We start from the raw sequence: 22,860 nt of genomic DNA, 5'->3' as shown, positions 1-22,860 counted from the left end.
AATAATAATAATAATAATAATAATAATAATAATAATAATAATAATAATAAAAAATTGCAGAAAACTTCAGATCAAGGAATAAGAAAGAATTGCAGTGCCTCGATGTGCTTAAAAACTACTAAGCATTCTGCAGACTTCCGTGCCAAAATCAAGGTTGACAAATAAATTAATACATTTTAATGTTTCTTTTAGTGTATATAGCCCACCAGTGGCCGAGCGGTAAAGTCGCTGAACACTGGTAGTTCGGTCCGAGGTTCGAATCCCGCGAACGGGCTGGCTACATGGGCGTTTTCGTGGTTTTCCCCATGTGTAACGTGTATACGAGCCAGTTTCCCTTAGAAAGTCCTCCACGAAGGCATCCCTCCCCTTAGGCAGATAGCCCTCGAGGCTTTGCCATAATCACACACACGCACACACGCTTTTAGTGTATATATTTCAAAATTATTACAATAACTTGAACAGTTGTTTAATTGCTTAAAACAGCAATAAAGTTAATTTATAAAGATATACAAGGAACTTCATAATTCATTTCTTTGGTGAACAATTGAAATTTACTAAATTACCTAACTTTATAACATTAAATATCTTCGTAACTGTAGTATCATGCTCTGTTTTATAAAAGCTTAACTACTTTATTCAGTTGTTATACATTAAAATATTTTCTGATTTATTTACTAAATGCGTAATCAGTTATCAGGATTACTAAATGTATTAAGAATTTCCATACATGCTTGTGCAGTGTGATTGCATGTTTGTGTAATGAACTTTGATTTTCATGAACGAAAAAGAAATACAATCTCCGAATAAGTACTTTTTTGTTTTCCAGTTCCTGTGTTTAGCTGTAAAAGTAAATTCACTGCAAGTATTTGTCTGCGCAATTTTGACGATGTAAATGCTGAAATGTGTGTACAGTAAAAACTAAAAAAAAAAAAAAAAAAAAAAAAAAAAAAAAAAAAAAAAAAAATCCGGAAAGGTCTTGAAATTTTGGATAGCCGAGCATATAAAAAATGAAATATTGTAATAAGTGAATGGAAGAATAAACTACTAGTCTAAAATCATAAAAACAGCTCATCTTATTTGAATCAACTTGACTATCAAAAGCCAATATTTAATATTATGCACGATTTTGAAAAAAATGTATGCTGCTGATCTTTGGAATATGATAACGATGATTTTTACAATGGTTGTTATGTGGATTAAGACTACAAGTTGAGACTTTAAATATGAACAATAGTAATCTGAAAATTTGAAGTAGTAATTTTATATCCAACAATCTCTGCCAAATAACTTCCATGTTCTAAGTAATTAAAATATATATTTTTAACCACTTGTTATTAATTTTATAAAGTACATTCTATAATTTAAATTTTACTTACTTTCATCTATTTTTAATGTTTGCCATTATAAATTTCATACTTGTACTTTTTTAAGATTTCATAGTTGCTAATTAAACTTCCTTTACAATTTATTTAGTTATTTTATACATACATTTATATTTTATGTAAGAAAGGGATTTATGTGCAACAGATATACAATGAAAATCATTTAACACAAAACTGAGGGGACTGAAATATTTTTTTGTGTTAAAGAATATTGAAAAGAAAAAAAAAAAAAAAAAAAAAAAGATGAAGAAGAAAAAAAAAACGCATATATTCAACAAAATTAAGCTTATTAGAGTACATTTTATTTACATGGATATGTATATATGCATGTATTTATTAAAAACCAATGAAACAAAAACATCCACAAGAACTTAATGGAATTCAATACAAAATTTTCAAGTTTTTGAAAAACAAAACATTTATTAAGTTTTGGGAAAATAATCTGATATTTTTCTTTGCATTGTCTTTTTTAGCATCAAATTGTTCAATGTCGAACATTTTGTTATTCATTTCTCCATTGGAATGTACATCTAAATAACTGTCCATACTTTTTATGATATTCTTCATTTCGGATGACGTGGGAACAGGGACTGCATTCATTTTATTTTCGTCATCAGAATCTGCATCATTGATATCTTTTTAGCTTTGAACAAACTCCAAAATAACTTTGTCTGCCATAATTCGGGCTGCACACACATTATCATAAACTACTGCAACGAATTCTTCCGATAGTACAGTAGGACAGTTCATTAATACAGAAACTTTCTCAAACATTTCATTAAGTGTCAGCTCAGTTTCAATATCCTACTTCTCCATTTCTTTCGGTGCCAAAGAATCTGATACTTTCGAGAATCGTGTGTAATGAAAATAATTTTCATTCATCCTTGGAGTCGCTGAATTCTATGCAGTGCAACATATGAGCCAAACTCACTAATTTTTACTCACACTGCCATGTACTCATCACTGAATTCCAAAGTTAACTGATTAGAGATGAGATGTTTGTGTGGCGTTTGTAGACATGGAAGGCGAAAGTAGCGTAGATAAACGAAACTGATCGTGTCACAGGGTATTTCAAAGCCAAATTAGCCTCTTTTCTACGAAACATGTGAAACCAACCTCTCTTTCATTTCACACCCCGCTTAAATCTCGCCTGCAATGCAAGTGTTTTCTATATTTTGTTCATTTCCAGAAAGGATATCTTTTCATGTTAAGCGATTTTTGTTTCGTGTTAAGAGAAACAAAATGAATGAAAATACATAGTAGTTTGTCGGGACCGTTGCACTATTTCGTGTTAACCGATATTTTGCATTAAACGTATTCCACTGTATACAGATGTGTTTGGACTATGTATATACAAATAATATTTTTAAAGGAAAATTTATAATCCTTCCAAAAATTTTCGTGCATTATGCTGCTAAAAATATAATATCAGTAAATATATAAAGAAAGAAATTTAGAACCAATTTTTCAGAAAGAATAAAAATTGAAATCCTCTTTAGACTAGTAAAATCTTTTTAAATTGGAAGATATTTTTAATGATTTTACTTACCCCCCCCCATTTTCCTTTGCTACTGCTGTTTGATAAGAGGTTCTAGTAAAGTTTTGTGTTCAAATTATTTTGAACTTTCAAAGATTTTCCACTGCAGGATTTTAATTTTTTCTATATTTTTAAGGGCATGTTTTCATTTTTTTTAAGATTCTTTTTAGATTCGAAAAATATTTTTAAATTTGAAGATATTTTTAATGATTTTCCTTTGCTTTGAGGAGGACTAGAATTTTCGGGTGACTATTAAGATAAAAAATATATTGAAATGGTTCATCAGCTGATTATGGATACAGAAAAGCAAGGATTTTGCTTTTCTGAAATTTCTGAAAGGGGAAATGTAATTAAATTCGACATACCTCCTCTTGACGATATTATGTTAAAGTTGGTTGGATTCCTCACCTTTCTTGTTCTTTTATACTACTTTTTTGGTTTTTCTTGTGATGGTTTATTTTAACATGTTGACTGCCGTGGGGGTCACCGGTGACTGGCACTTGACTTGGCTATATCGCCGTGGGTGCCATCGGCAACGCGACCAATAGTAAAATACATAATTAGAATAAATATCGATACTGATAAATTTTTAAATAGTACCATTGTTACTATAATGGTTTGAAAAATAATAAATCATAAAAATTTAAATTATAAATCACAAAAATGGACTACAGATGTTTGGGGGTTCCTGGTGACCCCCAGCATGAAGCACAATTATATAACAATATGTTCTGTAGATAATATTTTGACATAATATATATCGCATAACAAAAATTTCAAGTTGCCGTCATGGGCAAATCACGTAAATGCGCGCGGCAGTCAACGTGTTAATTTTTACATTTTAAAGTATTCTTGTTCTACATTTATAGGATTTTATGAAGATCATTTGATCTTCAATTTTTTAGTCTTTGTGAAAAGTTGGTTCTAAATTTCTTTATATACTATATATAAGAACTCCTACACTCCTAGGAAAAACTAATTTATATATTTATTTATCCCACATTTTCATTTTGAAATATTTTAGTACATGCTTTTCCTCAATATTTTAAAAGTTGATTTTTTGTTGAACTGAAATATGTAATATGGAAAAATTCTATCAAAAAACATAACTCAGAATCGAAACAGGAGATAAATAGAGTTAATAATAATGTGGAGTATTTGATTCTCTTCCCCTAATAGTCATTTGAAACATTTTAGCGTGTTTTTCCATTCAGCTGAAACAGTAAAAACATAGAAAAATTCCCACAGAAACATAATTCGGCTGAGAAACAAAACAGGCAAAAAAATGGGTTGGCGTCAGGAAACTGATTGGTCTAAAACATGGCTTTCTGAACTTTTTTTTCAGTCGTGACCCTCTTTTATCATAGATTTTATTCACGACCCCAAAATATTTACGAAAATTTTGTGGGACCCCATAAGCATTGCGAAAATCTGACACGCGTGCGAGTGAAACTGTCAATTTTTTCACTTGTATTGCAAGATAATATTGCAGTTTTAGGTCATTATCCTAAATTTCTCATTTTAAGATATAGAACAATGTGAAAATTTTAATTAAGTAACAGATGAACTGACAGCGTCACGTGCAAAGCAAGTAAAATGAACATTTACATTTTAAACAGAATTCATTGAAACATTTTTGTTTTTCTCTTTGTCTGTATCGTCTTATCTTTATCTATTTTCAGATACATTGTGTAAAAATATTGGGTAATTGTAAAATTATTATATTAAGTTTAAGAAATACTAAAACTAATAAAATTTTTTGCAACCCCCTGCTGTAGATTGGGGGTTGCGATCTACAGTTTAAGAAAGTCTGGTCTAAAATAACGTTACAATATTTGATTTTGTTGGACCATTGGATAACTGAGGCCACAGCCAGTGCAGTTATGGCAGGTGTGCAAAATTTTGGGATTTACAGAAATATCAAGTAGCAATATTTTTGGAATTTAGGAGTGGAAAAGGTTTTAGAATTTAGGACCCGTAGAGATTGCATAGCACAACAAAATGTACCTGCTGAAGCTAGGACTCCAGTGCATGGTTATATTCTTGTAAGGAGTGTATGCCTGAATGCAGAGATGCATTTTGAGTCATCATCGCTAGGTCACCAGCCTACACAGCATTGTGTGATACATCATTCATGTAAAAAAGAAATAAAATTGACTGCACTTTAGTTAAATAATCTAACTCATTCCTTGTAAGTATTATGCAAGAGTATTGTAATTGTTGAATAAGAATACAACACTTGCTTTCTGTTCATCTGAAATGGCATAGATATTCTAGCAGTTATTCCAGCAGAAGTTTGAAGGAACGGATCATTCTGTATTTAGTTAGATAATCAAAATACACAAGCTATGAACATAACATATTAAACCGTAATTCACATTGGACAGCCAATGTTTATCAATTTTCACATAAGTCGTACTTTCCCGTAAATTTGAAAATACTCTATTGCATGCTGTTCTATTGAAGACAAGCCTGAATTTTTTTTTCAAAATGCAATTGATAACTTGTATTGTTTTTTTACAAAATTTTAACCTGGGAGTCATGAACAAATTTGTGGGGGGGGGGGGTCACCAAATTCAAAGAAATTTATTTGACAATAAAAGACATATGGAATTTGAAGAGAATTTTGGATGTTTTTTAACATTTGCCAAGAATTTAAAATTAAACATTTCCATATTTTAATTTTGATTTTATTGCTCCCCTCTTGATTTATGTGTTATGTTTGATGATTTCCAAACAGCTCGAATCAAATTTCAAAGCAATTACATATGCGCAGCTAAGATGCAGTTTTTTCGGCTATCTTAGTAGTATCTTGCATGCAATTTGTAACTGTAATACGCATCATTTATAAACTATGTTTCTTATTTATAATCAAATTTGTTGTCAAGTAAGAACATAACATTTCCTAAGCATTGGAAAATTCAGTAGTGTCTCGAAGAATAATAAAAACAATTTTGTTTTAGTTGCAATTTTGTTCATGATGACTCCAAAAATCTCTTGTGAACATTGGATATCTACCCAATGTTCACAAGAGAAATAGCATTAAAAAAAGATACCGTGTCTCACCAAATTTTTGTCATATCAGACACTATAGAATAGAAAATCTAGTCTGTACTATATAACTTGATGAAATTACCAACATTACTAAAATGTTTCAATTCATCGTTTATCTGAGATAAGTTTTTGAAGACGACGCAGTAGAATATTTTTTATGTTGTAATATTTGGGAAGGAAAAGCAACTGGAGAGAAAATAAAACACACAGTGTCGCAGTTTGTACTAATGTAAGCTTTTAAAACTAAGCAAATACTTTGGCAAGGAGAACTGAACAAAAAAAAAAAAAAAAAAAAAAAAAAAAAAAAAACACAGAAACATGCTTTTCAGAATTTACTAAAGAAAATAATACAGATTTCTTGTTTAAAACAATATATGAGAAAATTGACAGAAAATTTTTTGAAAAATTTCTAAATAAGGAATTAGGTTGGATCAGTGACCCATTTTGCCTTTGGTATTTTCAATTCCAATGTATCTCTAAATGAAAAAGAACAATTAATTGATATTTTAAGTGACGGAATACTGTGTGTTAAGTCTCTAACTTGGCAAAAATTTTAGTTGATTGGAAACTAATATGCCGATTTAAAAGGAATGAAAGTAAATTATTACGTTTCTTACATAAAATTGTACAGTAAATCGTAAACCTTTAGCTTATATTTAAAACTTCTAAAATGCTTATGTTACATTTTTCTGTTATATACGCATTGAAAGTGGATGTCTCACTGAAATAGAAATAATTTTGCTATTGAAACAACATGGAGAACTTTTTTATTGAAATATTTTTTCTCTGTGACATTAGTTGCATCTACTACAAAATAAAGATTAAAGAACTGTTTTTAAAACATTTTGAATTCGTTATCATATTGATCTATAAAGCACTAGATTAGTGAGGTTTTATTACATTATTGACAAATATAGTTCTCAAACAATCAAAAAATTTTCAGCGGAGATAATTATTTGTCAAATATGAATGTGTTTTCAAAGAGGAAATAAATAATCTTTTACCATAAGAAGTGTTAAAAAGAAAATTCAGTTAGAACATTCACATCTCTGACAAAGTAATTTGCTTTGATTTAATCTTTATAATACAATATATTTTACAATGATAAGGCAAAATCCAATGTGAAAGGTTATGCGAAGATTACGATAATACCTAGAGTATTCAGCATTTCGTATAATCCTATAACCAGATAATAATAATATTAAAATAAATTTTATCTGAATGAAGTTTTCTTATTACAGAAACAGTAAAATTATGCAATTACATAAACGAATGCACTTTCAGACAATATACTTAATAGTGTTTACAAGTGCAAGCCAAAGTTCTGTTCATGCTACTTCTCGCCCTTCAGCGCATGCAAGGCGCATGCTCAAGAATTACCATCCAGGCGAAACTAGTCGATTTGTCCGAGACGTCGAAAATTCGAAAAGTGGGGTAGGGTTTGGAAATACGCAGCTGCGTAATATCTCAAAAGAGTGATTAGAAGTAATAATCACCGTACGTACGGCCTCAAAAAAGCACGGCCCTATGACAATGAATTCCTCAACAGCAAACTGAAGAGTTATATCCCGACTACGCAGATATACAGAGAGTCGTCGGGCGTATGGTGCTGTCAGGGATTTTGTAAGGCCCAGTTTCTAAAATTCTGTTAATTTACAAGCCGAGATAAATGAAAATGGGCGTTCCTAGTGAGAAGAATAATAGTTAAATCATTTATTAAAATATTCTCAAAGGCAGCACTCCCGACTTCTCTGTGCCAATCAGCTCTGGAACGATGGTGAAACTACTATTGCAGAACAACCATTAATCACCATTTTTGAAGTTTCATTCCAGAAAAAACGATCAAAGTTCACCATTCACCACATGTTCACAACTAAAATGGCATAGTTGCTTAAAAAAGACGAGCTATCTGTGAACTCAAAGCGCACGGATGCCAATTCAAAAAAGGGTATAGTTAAAAAGGGTAATATTTGACCCCGTAACTTAAGAAAAAAAAAAAAAAACATGGAAATAATGAAATATCTTGAAATATAAGAGCAATGAAATGTACCGATACATAAAAGTACTGAAAAACTCGCAAAAATTGTCTAAGGAAGATAAAAATTTTGTAGATTTTTAATTCCAAAGTGTAGGATAATCAATCAGAAGAATATGCAGGATAATAACTACAGTTCGTAGAGCCTTAACACTGCAATATTGCTAGTGAGCATTCACACAATGGTCTAGTCATTATTATTGTCATAGTTCTAAGACGAAAAATTCTTACCGCAGTTCAAAATTGGGAGCCCTTTAGAAGAGGAAGTATGTAAAATATTTCCTCTCTCCTTCCAGCATACCTTCGTGGTGTAACGGTAGCACATTAGGCAAGCATTTCGTGTAGGCTCGAGCCCCGCTAAAGAATTGCACATTTTTCACATATCTTGCTTCAAAATAACCTAATGACTCAAGAGATGTTTCACAGAAAATGTTTTACTCACCGGAAAAATTTTGTTAATTATATGGTATTTAAAATCTCGAAAACGTTAGGGAATGAGAACTTTTCCTATTTTGCATTTTATTCTGATTCACATATAACATCCAAACAAGCACAGTTCATTTATTATATATTTTAACAGTTGTTAAAACAAAACAAAAAAAAACTGAATTTAAGATTATTTTTAGTAATTAATTGTAGAATTAGCAAAAACTTGCGATAAGCTTCGATAAATCGATAACATTTTCTGAAGCACAGTCTCAGATTTTATTCTACTTGCATTATATGACTGCCTGCAAGTAATTTTTAAATTACGAGCTTTAATTTTCTTTATTGAATTTCTTTATTGAATTATAGGATCATTTACGATAGAAAGGAAACATGAGCATACCTTGTCCATTGTTATAGAAAAGAGGCAAAATTAGTTTCATAACTATATACGAACCATATATGGTAATAAAAATCTCCAAATTACTTGAATGGAAATGCAGCTCTTGTTACAGACAAAATTGTTTCTGTATCCATCACAGACTCGGATTGCTCTCTTTTTACCTTTTCTAACGGAGTACTTCCTCGCTGTGATGACAATCAGCGATTAGAAATTGAATATGCATCTGAAAGATTTCCATTTCTAGGAAAGGAAAAACAAAACTCCTGAATAAACGTAGAAAACAAAATATGAAAGAAGATGAGTAATTCCGGATATTAGGGCATGATTTTTGTAGGCTGTTTCCTATGGGTCGGAAGGAACCAGGGGCTGACTAAGGCCTAGGCAACCTAGGCACGTGCCTAGGCCCCGTAATTTTTGGGGCTCGAAAATTGGGTTTTTAATTTTTATAATTAATTTTTATTTTTATTTAACCGAAAAACGTGATGTTCATAATTATTGCTGAAACGTCTCCAAATTATGCCGAATCTTTGATTGATTGTTGATTGATTGTCGTTGATTGAAGTCGACAAGTGTGGACGAGCGTTCCCGTGCTTATACATCCACGCCCGCGAGTGTCTATGTGTGTTAATACGATCGATCCTCGCGCCTATCGAACCTTTACTATGCACGTGTTTAAAAAGTCGAACGTAGTTATTTAAAATCAGTGTCTCCTGAACGTATTGCATCTTATGTGAGTTGTGATTGAAAATTGTGCAATTAAGACTTAAATACCTAGACCTGATTGCAAATAGATTGTTTTGGATTCATAGTTAATACCTTCTGGAATTCCTAAAATAAAAATGTAAGTTTTTAATAACAGTGTTACTTTATTTAATTAAAATAATATATAATATAAAATACCACAAATTGTGATGTTGTTTGTGATTGTGATCTTGAGTAAAAATAAATTTAACTGAAGATTATTTTCTTCTTTCTTTTTAGTACGTGGTCTTTAAAATGAGTTCCTATAAACATTTAAGTGGAAGGAAAAAAGGAAAACGAAAAGCAGATAGAGATAAAGTGGCAAAACAAATGAAAAGATCGTTGGACAAATTTTTAACAGTAGATGGAGAACAATTACAACAATCGTCATCATTTTCACAAATTTCACCTGCTCAATCTCCAGAAACATCATTTGTACCCGAAACTATTCTGCAAAAAGACCACCAGGAGAAACCAAGCAATTCCATTTGTGAAGATGAAACAAAAGGAGAAAATATAAATTTAAAATCCTCTCAAAGTAATAATGAAACTAAGAGTTTTGTAACCGATATTGCAATATGGCCAGAATACAATACGTCCATATTCGCATGGCCAGAATATGGACGCCATGCGAGGGTATCATTTAAAAAATCCACCAAAATCAATAAATAGAGCTTTGGAATCATCTATTTGATGCAACGAAGGGTCAAAACAAATCACTAGAAAATTAACTGTTGCCTCCTTCTTCAGAACAATTAATAGCGGGGAAAAGGTTCAAAGAGATTTGTTGGCTTGTGCTGAAACCAACAATTTATTGTATTGTTACGTTTATAAATTATTTTCCAAGCAAACAACGCTAATGACAAAAGGGACGAATGATTGGAAAAATGTACATAAAAAAATTGTCAGAGCATGAAAACACCAGTGACCACATTAACTCCATTTTAATTTTTATAACAAGATCTAAAATTACCGGACGCATTGACACTGAACTGGAAAAACCAATTATAAATGAAAAAAATATTGGAGGAAATACTTAAATGTGTGGTAGCGACAATCAAATTTATTTCTTCATGCTCTTTAGCGTTTCGTGGTAAATTGAAGTGTTTTTTAGTGAAAATAATGGTAATTATATAGGTGCTTTGGAATATTTATCCGAGTTCGATCCATTTTTGCGGGAGCACATGAAAAAATTATGCAAACTGCGGCACCGGTACTATAAGCTATTTGTCGTCTAGAATATGTGATGAATTTATTTCTGTTATATCGAAATATTTACAACTCACAATAGTGAACGAAATATAGGAAGCCAAATTTTACTCTCTAATTATTGATTCAACACCTGATATATCTCACGTAGATCAGCTGACCGTCATTATTCGTTATGTTCTTCCAAGTGGTATTAAAAAGATATTTGGGATTTCTATCTATATTTTCTCATACTGGTGAAAAATTGGAGAAAGTTATTTTAGAATTTTTAAATAACATAGATTTAGACAACACTAACTGTCGGGGACAGAGTTATGATAATGCGTTTAATATGTCAGGTATATATAAGAGACTCCAATCCAGAATAAAACAATATATTTTTTCTGCCCATTTTATACCATGCGCAAATCGTTCATTAAATTTAATTGTAAACGCTGCTGCCGAAAGTTGCATGGAAATGACCACTTTTTTCAATATCGTTCAGGAATTGTACGTATTTTTTTCAAGTTCTACACATACGTGGAATGCATTACAAAAATTTTGTAAGAGCAAACACTTGAGTATTAAACTTATTTGTGACACCAGTTGGTCTGCTCGTTCCGATGCTGTAAAATCCTTAAAGATATATCTCACGTATGTATACATATATATTTATATACGTACATATTTATGAAGAAATGAAACATTGTTTACGTCATTTTTCCTCAAACAAAGATGAAAAACCATTAACAAGGTCCGAAGCTGCCGATTTACATAAAAAACTTGATACATTTGAAAATGTACTGTTACTTACTATATCGAAAAAGATTTTAGAGAGAATAGATGCTTCAAACAAGACTCTTCAACAAAAAGACGAATCCCTAAATACAGCAGTTTTAATATATGATTCATTGATAGATTTTTTACAGACTGTTAGAGATGATTTTGACAATTTAGAAAAAGAAGCAGATAAAGTTAAAGATAATATACTAATGATAAAAAACGGCAGAAAGTACGAAAACTATTTCATGATGAAATTTCAGATCATGAAATAAGATTCAGTGGCAAAGAACATTTTAAAGTTAATATTTTTCTTGTTGTATGCGATTCTTTAATTAGCAACGTTAAAAAAAACGATCTGAGGGATATAAAACTATTAACTATAAATTCGAAACAATTTTTCATGATAGTGATGTTAGTGACTCTTCAATAGAGGAATTTGAAAAATGAAGTATTACAATTTAAGACTTTTATAAGTAAAGAAAATATTATTTCGCCTGTATCTATGTGGTCATTTATTCAGGAAAATAATATTATTACAACGTTCCCTAATTTAGACATAATTCTGAGAATTTATTTAATACTTCCAATAAGCAATGAAAGCGGTGAAAGATCATTCTCAGTAATGGTTAGAATAAAAAAAAATTTAAGATCCCCGTTAGGCCAACAAAAATTAAATAGTTTATAATTAATTTATATAGAAAAGAGAGTTATTAAATAACTCTATTATTTATGACAAACTAATTGACGAGTCTTCAGAATTTAAAATGAGAAAAAAAGCAATATAACTAATCAATCTGGGCATAATTGTTTGTTTTAATAAACTATGTTTATGTTTGTTTGTTTCAATAAATTATGCTTATGTTTGTTTGTTTTAATAAATTATGTTTATTTAATTTTTGTACATGTATATTATATTTTCCCTTTTGTTTTTCTTGGAATTCGATAATTAAATAGAACTACATACTATATGCTTTAAAACCAAACTTCCAAACGCAAAGTATGTGTCATGGCTGAAAAATAGGCCCGGAATTACAATGTTGCCTAGAGCCCGCCTTAGCCTTAGTCCGCCATTAGAAGGAAAGAAACAGAAAAATCTGAATCTTTTGAAACATCTCACAACCCCAACGGCAACGACATTGAACAATATTGTTGTTCGGGTTGGGAGATTTTATAAATATTTCCAATGTTATCATGAAATCATAGAATGGCTAAAGTTCCCAACGAAACCTGTAAAAGGGGTGTTTACAAAGAGAAACCTTATAACAGATCTGTCAGCTGTCTATTGAAAAAAATTGAAAACATATGACGAGCGTGGGGGTAAATAGGCGTTGATATTCTTTATGTAAAGTTTTGAAGTAATAAAGAATAATTAAAAAATTATTCCTAAAAATACAGAACCTGCTAATGTCTCTTCAACCTACACCTAAAATTCCCTCTCCGCCGTATTTTAAAAATCTGGAAAAATTATAAGGTATTTCTCCCGCTTTCCTAGCGTGCCTTCGTGGTGTAGTGGTTCTGCACGCTGGGCCGGTATTCCAGAGGCCCGTGGTTCGATTCTCAGCGAAGACGATTGCTAATTTTTCATCTTGCCTGCTTTCAAAAGAAATACCTTATGTCTCTACAAAATAAACAGAGATAACGGTACTGAATAAATAAATAATACGAACCAGCTTCATTGCAATATTCCTCAAATCGGATTTTTTGATTTATTCGGTATTTTGATTTAAGTACTGGTAAACATAAGACCATTTCACCCTAACATTTCAAATCTTTCGAATGTTCAATGGGATTTTGACAAATGTTTGGCATCGTTTCAACAACTTTAAATGTTTCAGATGCTTTGCATTTGAAACATCTAGACATTAAAATTATTGCATTTAGAATGATATGGAAATTTAAACTTAAAAATGCTTAAACTTTTTAAAGATTTAGAAATAAAAAAAGTTTGACTTATTCAAAGTTTAACTTTTTACGCAAGTGCTAAAGTATAAATTAAAAGTCCTTCGAGCAGGTACGACAGATCTGACGATATCAAGAATTAATGTTCATCTAAAGCAAGTCAATCAGTCTGTTTTATATGCATGCGTATAAATTTAAAACAAAATTAATTATTACCAAATGGAAATTATTACCTAAAATTAACTAGCATGAAATTGTGTTCCATTCTAGACGAATATTACAGTCTAAGAACGCTTATAACTTTTAAAGGCTGTTACAGCTGTATAAAAGCAAATTGAAAAGTAATTTTGAAGTTCAAATGATCAGCCCATTTCCCATTAGAACCGACTTCTGGGAAACAATAAAACAATTACTACATCTTTCAAACACTGGAATTTCTTGTGAGAGATGTAATTGGAATTGCAATTCTTCCTAACATTCGGCCTCGCTTTTTTTAGTAGCAGTTCAACCTTTTTCATGTCTCCAGAGAACATGCAGTTTTCGTTAATATGACAATTAGCTACATAATAATTTTTATAAGGTTTGAAGCTCAATTATTTTAGGGTACAATCACATTTATTTTATCAATTTAATTTTCAGAAAATGTTTAAAACTAAGATTATATGGAGGTTGTGAGATGTTTCAAAAGATTCAGATTTTTCTGTTTCGTACCTTCTAATGGCGGACTAAGGCTAAGGCGGGCTCTAGGCAACATTGTAATTCCGGGCCTATTTTTCAGTCATGACACATACTTTGCGTTTGGTAGTTTGGTTTTAAAGCATATAGTATGTAGTTCTATTTAATTATCGAATTCCAAGAAAAACAAAAGGGAAAATATAATATACATGTACAAAAATTAAATAAACATAATTTATTAAAACAAACAAACATAAGCATAATTTATTGAAACAAACAAACATAAACATAATTTATTAAAACAAACAATAATGCCCAGATTGATTAGTTATATTGCTTTTTTTCTCATTTTAAATTCTGCAGACTCGTCAATTAGTTTGTCATAAATAATAGAGTTATTCAATAACTCTCTTTTCTATATAAATTAATGATAAACTATTTAATTTTTGTTGGCCTAATGGGGATCTTAAATTTTTTTTTATTCTAACCATTACTGAGAATGATCTTTCACCGCTTTCATTGCTTATTGGAAGTATTAAATAAATTCTCAGAATTATGTCTAAATTAGGGAACGTTGTAATAATATTATTTTCCTGAATAAATGACCACATGGATACAGGCGAAATAATATTTTCTTTACTTATAAAAGTCTTAAATTGTAATACTTCATTTTTCAAATTCCTCTATTGAAGAGTCACTAACATCACTATCATGAAAAATTGTTTCGAATTTATTGTTAATAGTTTTATATCCTTCAGATCGTTTTTTTTTTAACGTTGCTAATTAAAGAATCGCATACAACAAGAAAAATATTAACTTTAAAATGTTCTTTGCCACTGAATCTTATTTCGTGATCTGAAATTTCATCATGAAATAGTTTTCGTACTTTCTGCCGTTTTTTATCATTAGTATATTATCTTTAACTTTATCTGCTTCTTTTTCTAAATTGTCAAAATCATCTCTAACAGTTTGTAAAAAATCTATCAATGAATCATATATTAAAACTGCTGTATTTAGGGATTCGTCTTTTTGTTGAAGAGTCTTGTTTGAAGCATCTGTTCTCTCTAAAATCTTTTCCCATATAGTAAGTAACAGTACATATTCAAATGTATCAAGTTTTTTATGTAAATCGGCAGCTTCGGACCTTGTTAATGGTTTTTCATCTTTGTTTGAGGAAAAATGACGTAAACAATATTCTACATGGTAAATATGGAAATGTTTACCAATTAATAATGCTTTATCATCTACTACCGCTGTTTAGTATCTAAATAGAACATTATCAAGGAAGAACGGAAAGTTGACAGGGATTGGGATTGGGATTGGGATTATTCAATTATGGCAAAGCGCACGAGGGCTATCTGCCTAAAGGGAGGGATGCCTTCGTGAAGGACTTTCTAAGGCAAACTGGCTCGTATATACACGTTACACATGGGGAAAAACACGAAAACACCCATGCAGCCAGCCCGTTCGCGGGATTCGAACCTCTGACCGAACTACCAGTGTTCAGCGTTTTTACCGCTCGTCCGCTGGTGGGCCTCTAAAGTTGACAGGGAGTTCAAAAAGTGTAGCATTCGTTCTGTGACAGTGTTACAAGCATTAATAACGTTATAGATCAGCGATTCTCAACCGGTGGTACGCAAGAGAAAAATAGGCGGTTGGCAAAGAAACAAAGTATGTTTAGCCCAAAGGGCGTTAGCCTATAAGGGATATTAATTCAAAACTGCAATTTGCGTGGATTTACTTTTCAAACTGTTGCCATCAAATATTATCGCTATGTATTATATTTAAAGAAATGAAATAATGAAGAATCTGCATGAATGTTTCTCGAATTGTGAAAAAACAACGGTACCTAGAGCCATCACATTTTGAATAACTTAGTCTTCCAACCGAACATGGGTCCTTGGAAACCCGAATTTGGAAGCAGTTTTATTATCTATTTCAAATTTTGTAAAATTTTAACAAATTTTTAATTAACAAACTCAGCGATTTCAAAGCGAGTAATAGCAGCACTGTGCGGGGGGGGGGACAAAACATTTTTATCTTCTGTGTATCGGAAATCCTAAAGATATGCTGTTTTTAAGTATTTTGTGATATTGTTGTTGAACTGACTTTAATGTGTTTTAGCTTCGAAAATTATGATATTTAATAAATAAAGGCAACACGAAAAGCTTTAAAAAAAACGCCCTTTTGGACGTAATATAAAAATCTGAAAGCTTTCAGATTTTTTTTTTTTTTAACTATTAGGTTTAAAAAATATCGTGAAGGAAAAAGAACAATTGATAGAAATTTTCTGCGATCGAACTCGAACTGAAGATTTCAAAAATATCAGACTTGTTAATTTTTTGCTGAACCGAAAAAAGAATTTCAAATGAAGGCATCTCAAACGAAGCTATTAAATTTTTATTGCCTTTTTGCACAAGCTATTTGTGTGAACAAGGATTTTCTTAAATGTTTTATTTCAAAAATAAATTATTAAAGAAGAAAATCTGTAAGGTTTCAGATTATAAATTACGTCCGAAGTGGCGTTTTTTTAACATTTTGTGTGTTATCTTTATTTATTAAGTATCATGTTCTTCGCACTTAAACCATTAAATTCAGTTCAAGAGCAATATCGCAGAATAATTTTAAATTGAGCATATCTTTAGAATTTCCGATGCACAATCATACGCGCTGGAGATAAAAATGTTTTTTCTGTACAACGTTGCCATTGCTCACTTTGAAATCCTTGAGTTTGTTAATCAAAAATTCGTTAAAGTTTTACAAAATATGAAATCAATAATAAAACAAATTCCAAATTTTAAATTTGGGCTTCCAAATGCCCATATTCGCAGTAGGATTACGTCACGCAAAATTTGATAGCTCTAGATACCGTTGTTTTATCACAATGCGAGAAACACATATACATTTATGCAGATTCTTCATTATTTAATTTCTTCAAATATAATACAAGGCGATAACAGTTTGAAAAGTGAAACGGACATTCAGAGTGATTAGACGCAAAATCACAAAACGAAAACAATATTTCCTCAGGAACAAAGCTCCTTTGCACTAAAAATTAAAAGTGGAACATAAAGGGGAACAAAATTAAAAGTGGATCATAATTTAAAGCTAAGTGAAATAAGGCCAGACATAAAGAAATTGATCTCTCTCAAACAGGCCCAAATTTCACACTAAATATTAGAATTTAAGTATTATAACTTAAATTTTGATAATTAAAATAGTAACCAGTTTTTAATCTAATATTTTTTATATGTGCATATTTAATAAAAATAGCCAATAAGTTGTGCAAATGGCAAAAATATATATATTTTCAAATATTTCTATTGAGAATTTGAAAACTAATCATTGTAAAATGTAGTGGTGGTACTAAAGATTTCAATTTTTTTTAGATGGATTTGTTAGATATTTAGACTTGTTAGTTAAAAGGTTGAGAACCGCTGTTCTAGATGATGTGTTGAAGCGGTGCCAGTTAGAACCGTGTCGTTAAAAATTACTTTTCAACACACAAAACTGCTACTTATCGATTTTTATTTTTTGGACAAGGCTCAAGTTAGATATTTTGGATACTTGCTATTTTCTTTGCCTCTAATTTAGAAAATTTTAAGAGGATTTTCGTTCTGAATAAATGAATTATAAGGATCTTAAGTTTTACTAACATTTATTTTACAACTTTACTGTCCTCTCTTATTTTCCACTTCCGGCCAGAATAAACGCGTTAATCTGTTTATGCAAATTGTGCTTTTCAAACTTTTAAGTATTTAAGTTGTGGTTTTTCACAAAGAAGAGTTAGACAGATAGAGAGTGAACCTTCTCGCCACTTAATTTCACGTGTGCTTTCAGTCAGTTGCTGTGACGCCTTTAAGGCCAGAGGTTTAGTCCTCTTGATATTGAAGACGTACTGTAGTTTTTCCGCAGTTTGCGTACTACATATGTAAACACCTAAAAGGACAAATCTTAGTGTTACTAGTCTGTGTAAAGTATTTAAGTTTAGCTCTTATTTAAAGTTAGTTGTAGTTATTATTTTCTTACGTTCAGACCACAAGTTGTGGACTTTGCATCACGAAATGCGGGAGCACCTGTTAATTGTGAAGAATAAAGGGTAGTTAAACCCTTCTTCTTTTTTTGTCATCTCTTCTACAGTTTAAAGAACATAGTTCATTTAAACTCACTGTTCTACTCAGGACACTTATATGTTTCCAAAACAGATAAAAAGAAATAGTAGTCCTGATAAACTTTGCAAAGTTCATGCATCTCAAACTAAACTTGGCTCACATGAGTTAAGCAATTGAAAACATGACAAATGTTTTAAACATTTATTCTGTAAAAAATATTTTGCTAGAAATTTAGTTTTGCTAAATATAATTAAACATATCTTCATTCAAAGTCGCTAAATTTTAGTAAGAACTTTCATATGGAATCCGCTAGTTCACATGGTTTCAAAGATATGACAGCCAGCAAAGCTAACTGTGTATCGATCAGGGCGGAAGAAAGTATGTGTTGTAAATATGAATGCATGTTTTCTTGACATTGATATATTTTCTGTAGTCTGAAGAATTTCAAGAAACTTGAAAGTTTTATTTTAATGTTCAAGTACGTAAGCCAGTTTAAGTCATGGGTGTCTAAACTATGACCGTTTGAAGGTGGCATTGCAAAGAAAAAAATTTGCGGGGCCACACATACAATATTTTTTAACAAATTGAAATAAAAATTAGCTCTATGTTGTTTTATTAAAATAAATTAACTTACAACTTTTTATTATTATTTTTTTTTAATTTGAATTAGATATGTATAGGCATATTTATTATCAATTTGTAAAAGTTTCGTTTCATTTAGTTTGGATTTCATAAACATGGAAAAAATTCAAATTAATGAGATGGATGAATTAGCTTGCTGAACAAGCAAATCGATATCGGGTTCAGTAGACGAGATTGCAATTCTTAATGCATTTTCAAGCTGTTTCTCAGTGATCTATGTCCTACTTTTGTTTTTTGTGTGCTTTATTCTTGAAAATAATTGTTCACAAATTTTAAGGTAGTGCCAAAACCTGAAGTCATTAATAAAGCATGATTGTGAAAATTAGGATATTATATCGCGGGGTAGGTAATCCTCATAAAACTCCAGTATAGAAACATTTTCGAAATTTTCTTTCAGTTGAATATCACTTTGCATTTCAATGCATTTCATTTGAAGATTTGAAGGTAATTTACTTATTTCCAGAGAAAATGGGGTAGAAAATATGTTGAAATACTCTTCATTTTTTGGAAAATCTTGAAATCTACTTTCAAACTCTTGAATTAAATCAAAAATTAATGCAGCACATTTTACATATTTTTTGCAACTCACAGGTTTATGTGCATCCAAAGTACTGAAATGTATCAAATCTTTTACGTTTATTTGATTGTGCCAAAATTTTAACTTTCTTTCAAACGCTGTTATTGTTTGGAACATATTATTAATAAGTTGATTTTTTGCTTGAAGTCTCAAATTTAAATCATTCAAATGTTCTCTTAAGTCTACTAAAAAGCTAAATCTAAAACCCAGTCTTCATATTCAAATTCAGTCACAGATTTCCCTTTTGTTTCCATAAATATTTTGATTTCAGTTCTTAAATCGTAAAATCTTTTGAGCATTTTTCCCTTACTGAGCCATCTCACTTCTGTATAATAAATAGCATCTGCAAATTCAGTGCCCATTAAGAAAATCTTTATAAATTGTCTATGATTAAGACCTTTTGCTCTTATAAAGTTAATGGTTTTTATAACAACGCTTAATACACTTTCCATTTAAAAAGGTTTTCCACATAAATTGCCCTGATGTACAATACAATGATATGCCATTAAGATCATATTGCCGGCAGCGACGGCTTCATTATTAATCATTTTGACGAGTTCCCCATTTTCACCAATCATGGCAGGGGCTCTATCGGTTATAATAGCTGATAAATTTTTCATAGATAAGGAATACCTTTTCATCGACGTTTTTAATGCATCAAATAAATCTACAGACTTGGTTGTGCCCTTTAACGATACTTATAGAAACCATTTCTTCCGTGATATTAAAATGTTCATCTAATCTTCTGTTAAAGATTGCCAATTGTGCCGTAGCGTCAGTGCTTTCGTCCATAGCTAACAAATGAAATTTAAAATTGATGTATTTGCGTTTCAAAGACTTTTCAACTGAATTCCCCAACTCTTCAATTCTTATGGCTATAGTTTGGTGTGATAAACTGATTTTAGAGACATCCAACTTTTTTCAGGGCAAATTATGTTTGTTACGCTTTCCATACATTCTTTTATAAATTCGCCATCAATAAAGGGTTTTGATTTTTTCGCTGTTAAATTTGTTACGATGTAACTTGCTTTTGCAATGTTATTATTTTGAGTAGATGTTTTTTAAAAAAAACTGTTCACACGATAGCCCTTTTTTTATTAGTTCTGTTATTTTATCTTTACGGCAAATGCTGAGATATACATCATATTTTGCGGCGTGCTTTTGATTCTAATGTCGTTTCAAATTGTAGTCTTTAAACCTGACACAAAGTCTCTACAAATTAAGCAAAGTGCTTTACTATTCTCCTCAATAAAAAAAGTATTTCTCCATCCAGTTTTTCATTAAAAACTCTTTTTTCATCTTCAATGTTTCTTTTTTTATGTTCTGATTGTTTTTTTAATGACATGGAGGCCATCTAAAAAATTATATATTTTAATTTTATAAGCAAATATCCATAATGAATATGAATTATTCATACCTTTTTAAGAATTTTGTACAAGAATTAGGAGCTTAAACTACATCTCAATGTACTGCATATAAATATTGTAATTCGTCGAAAATTTGTGTACATATTTAAAAATGTTAAAAGTTTAACGATGCCAAAAAGACATTGACAATTAACAGTTTATTATTTTTGGAAATATAAAATCGATTGGATACACATAATTCAAAACCTAAATTGTCATGCGTGGTAAAATATACCGAATGGAACGGCTTTAGGATGTATTTAAACATTTTACAAGTTGGGAACTTTTGTGAATTGCAAAAGTAAAAACTGAACTTTTGTATAGCTAATAATATTATTTGTACATACTTATTATTATTACTTATAAACCTGAAATTCTGGTCCCGTAAATGACAAAGACAGTTCCCGCCAAGAATGAAAGAAGCAATATAAACCTGTAAACGACATCTAGGTGCAAACTGAGACGTGAAATATGAATATTACAATATTCTTAGCCTATACGGAGAAAAAGCGGGATCCGTATTGAAAATAAGAGAAATAAACTTACGCATGCTATTTTCACGTGCCCGTAATACGAGACGGATTTCGCATCCCGTGGAAATTGCGGGAGCCGTAAGCGGAGGGTTTTAATACATCATGACATATTAAGATGTTTTTATTTGAATTTTTATTTTAAAATAAATGTCAACGAATCGAATGTATATGAATAAAATTCAAACATTTATTTTTTAAATAAAAATGTGTGTTAGTTTAAGCATACTTTTGGGCCGCACTTTAGACACCCATGGTTTAAGTTATATATGAAAACGCTTATTTTTAAAGTTCTTAAAAACTTGATATGTGTGTATATTCTCTAAAAGTTTTATTCATAATGGCATTGTCAAAAACAGCAGTAACTATAAGGTATAATTATAATAATTGAATTTAAAAGAAAAAAAAGCCAGTTTGTAAATATTTGAGATGAAAAGATAAATAAAAAAAGAAGCTTTGATCGTTAAATTTTATTTTACATCTCCCTTTGTGTGTATATTATTATTATTATATTCAAAACCCCGAAATTAAATTTCATTAAAAAAAACAGATTTCGTAAGTAGAAACCGCTTATCTAAAAACATATTTTTCTTTCAGTTTGATTCGTATTCATGTTTCATACGGGAAAATCCATGAATACCTCATGCGTCTAATCCGCTGTGTTACCGATTTAATCTATAGTCGTCTCCTTGCACAGTAGCCCCTGAATATTATCAGGAAAGTAGATTTTAACGGTTATTGCTTCGTATCTACTGTTTGCAAAGAAGAAAATTTACCGTTTAAATTGTCCGAATCACATTTAAATAGCTGCCTAGGCTGCTCGAGCCTAGGGTAATCCCTTGGTGTAGGGCCTCCATGTCTAAGAAAGCTCTAAAATCATCATTTATCTCCTGTTTTCTGTAACGAGAAAAAGGCAAATGAGTTTGAGAGGCCATCGAAAACCATTTGTGTCTACGGCCACAGTCATTTTTAACGTTTCATTGCGAGTGCTTGTATCGAATGGCGTTTTCTTCTCTTTCGCTCCCTTTCTGCCAAAAAGGGTTTAAATGTGCTAGTCGGTTACGTGACAGCACTATGCGTTACGCTATAGTACAAAATTGAAATTTCTGAATTTGAAGTTACAAATCGGTAGATCGCTTATGTCAGGAATTGTTTTGCAAATAAAATAACTTCGGAGTACTTGTTTGGGATTCAATAAATATAAAGAGCTATCTTACAAATTACCTTATGTGTTACGGAGACTCCATGCGTTAGTTCTCTTGACTAGAATGATTACACACTTAAAAAAAAAAGACACAAATATACGTCAACTTTAAATTTATTCTGTCTCACCACTTATGAGGGTTAAATAAAAATCATACAATGCAAAAATACCAGTCAACTGGATCTTGCTGAAAACACAAGCTTCCATAAAATAATTACAAACAATCTGATTTATTCTAACAAAAGCTACAGGATTCCTCTAAAACT

The sequence above is a fragment of the Stegodyphus dumicola genome, chromosome X2 (genome assembly GCF_044657685.1).
Source record: "Stegodyphus dumicola isolate Sdum_Otavi_A_Nest chromosome X2, ASM4465768v1".
Taxonomy (NCBI): Eukaryota; Metazoa; Arthropoda; class Arachnida; order Araneae; family Eresidae; genus Stegodyphus; species Stegodyphus dumicola.
This window is presented reverse-complemented; position numbering follows the sequence as displayed.